The sequence below is a fragment of the Physeter macrocephalus genome, chromosome 10, assembly GCF_002837175.3.
Source record: "Physeter macrocephalus isolate SW-GA chromosome 10, ASM283717v5, whole genome shotgun sequence".
NCBI lineage: Eukaryota > Metazoa > Chordata > Mammalia > Artiodactyla > Physeteridae > Physeter > Physeter macrocephalus.
In genome coordinates this window covers 36578103-36580568 of record NC_041223.1, presented here as the reverse complement: position 1 = coordinate 36580568, position 2466 = coordinate 36578103, and positions in this window count along the sequence as shown.

Sequence of the window (2466 nt, the reverse complement as noted above, 5' to 3'; positions counted from 1 at the left end):
ATCTAGTCTCTAGTGTTGTGGTCGGAAAAGATACTTGATACAATTTCAGTTTTCTTAAATTTACCAAGGCTTGATTTGTGACCAAGATATGATCTATCTTGGAGAATGTTCTATGGGCACTTGAGAAGAAAGTGTATTCTGTTGTTTTTGGATCGAATGTTCTATAAATATCAATTAAGTCCCTCTTGTTTAATGTATCATTTAAAGCTTGTGTTTCTTTGTTTATTTTCATTTTGGATGATCTGTCCATTGGTGAAAGTGGGGTGTTAATATCAGCTACTATTATTGTGTTACTGTCGATTTCCCTTTTTATGGCTGTTAGCATTTGCCTTATGTATTTAGGTACACCTATGTTGGGTGCCTAAATATTTACAATTGTTATATCTTCTTGGTTTGGTCCCTTGATCATTATGTAGTGTCCTTCTTTGTCTCTTGTAACATTCTTTATTTCAAAGTATGTCTTGTCTGATTTGAGAATTGCTACTCCAGCTTTCTTTTGATTTCCATTTGCATGGAATGTCTTTTTCCATCCCCTCCCTTTCAGTCTGTATGTGTCCCTAGGTCTGAAGTGGGTCTGCTGTAGGCAGCATACATACGGGTCTTGTTTTGTATCCAGCCAGTCTGTGTCTTTTGGTTGGAGCTTTTAATCCATTTACATTTAAGGTAATTATCAATATGTATGTTCCTATTACCTTTTTCTTAATTGTTTTGGGTTTTTTATTGTAGGTCTTTTTCTTCTCTTGTTTCTTACCTAGAGAAGTTCCTTTAGCATTTGTTGTAAAGCTGGTTTGGTGGTGCTGAATTCTCTTAGCGTTTGCTTGTCTGTAAAGGTTTTAATTTCTCCATCGAATCTGAATGAAATCCTTGCTGGGTACAGTAATCTCGGTTGTACGTTTTTCCCTTTCATCACTTTAAATATGTCCTGCCACTCCCTATGGCTTGTAGAGTTTCTGCTGAAAAATCAGCTGTTAACCTTATGGAGATTCCCTTGTATGTTATTTGTTGTTTTTCCCTTGCTGCTTTTAATATTTTTTCTTTGTGTTTAATTTTTGATAGTTTAATTAATATGTGTCTTTGTGTTTCTTCTTGGATTTATTCTGTATGGGACTCTCTGAGCTTCCTGGACTTGACTGACTCTTTTCTTTCCCATTTACTACCATTACTCTGAATTCTTTTTCAGGTAGACTGCCTATTTCCTCTACCTTTGTTTGGTCTGGTGGGTTTTTACCTTGGTCCTTCATCTGCATATTTTTTCTCTTCTTCTTCTGTGACCCCTATAATTCAAATGTTGGTGTGTTTAGTGTTGTTCCAGTGGTCTCTGAGACTGTCTTCATTTCTTTTCATTCTTTTTTCTTTCTTCTCCTCTGTGGTAGTTATTTTCATTATTTTATCTTTTAAGTCATTTATCTGTTCTTGTGCCTCAGTCATTCTGCTTTGGGGTCTCCTTTTCGCAGGCTGCAGGTTCATAGTTCCCGTTGTTTTTGGTTTCTGCCCCCAGTGGCTAAGGTTGGTTCATGGGTTGTGTAGGTTTCCTGGTGGAGGGGACTGGTGCCTGTGTTCTGGTGGATGAAGCTGGATCTTGTCTTTCTGGTGGGCAGGACCATGTCCGGTGGTGTGTTTTGGGGTGTCTGTGAACTTAGTATGATTTTTGACAGCCTCTCTGCTAATAGGTGGGGTTGTGTTCCTGTCTTGCTAGTTTGGCATGGGACGTCCCGCACTGTAGCTTGCTGGTTGTTGCGTAGAGCTGGGTCTTAGCGTTGAGACGAGATCTCTGGGAGAGGTCTCGCCAACTGATACTGCATAGGGCTGGGAGGTCTCTGGTAGTCCAGTGTCCTGAACTTGGCTCTCCCACCTCAGAGGCTCAGGCTTGACATCTGGCCGGAGCACCACGACCCTGTCAGCCACACGGCTGCTGGTCTTGGAGAGTCTCCTGGAGAGACTGGTGGTGGCTGTGGCTTACTCTGGGGAAACAAACACTAGCCTAGTGGCAGCCACAGTCAAAAGCTCCTTCTACCCTCCTGTATTATATTTTTACAAGTTTCATAGTTTGTTTTACATTTAAATCCCTCATTATTCAACTGTTCCAGCAGCATGTTGAAAAGAGTATCTTTCCTCTTTTGAATTTTTTCTGTACTTTTTTTTACAGATATGTCGGTCTTAGTTGTGTGGGTTATTCCTAGGTTCTCTGTTACCCTGATTTATTTTAGTCATTCCACCAATAACACGTAGTCTTTATTACTGTGGCTATACAATCAACCTTGAAATTCGGTAGAATAATTCCTCTCACTTGATTCTTTTTCAGAATCCTTTTGGCTCTGCTAGTTTCTTTGCCTTTTGTGTATATTTTATTTTATTTTATTTTATTTATTTTTTTTTTTTGTGGTATGCGGGCCTCCCTCTGTTGGGGCCTCTCCCGTTGCGGAGCACAGGCTCCGGACACGCAGGCCCAGCGGCCACGGCTCACGG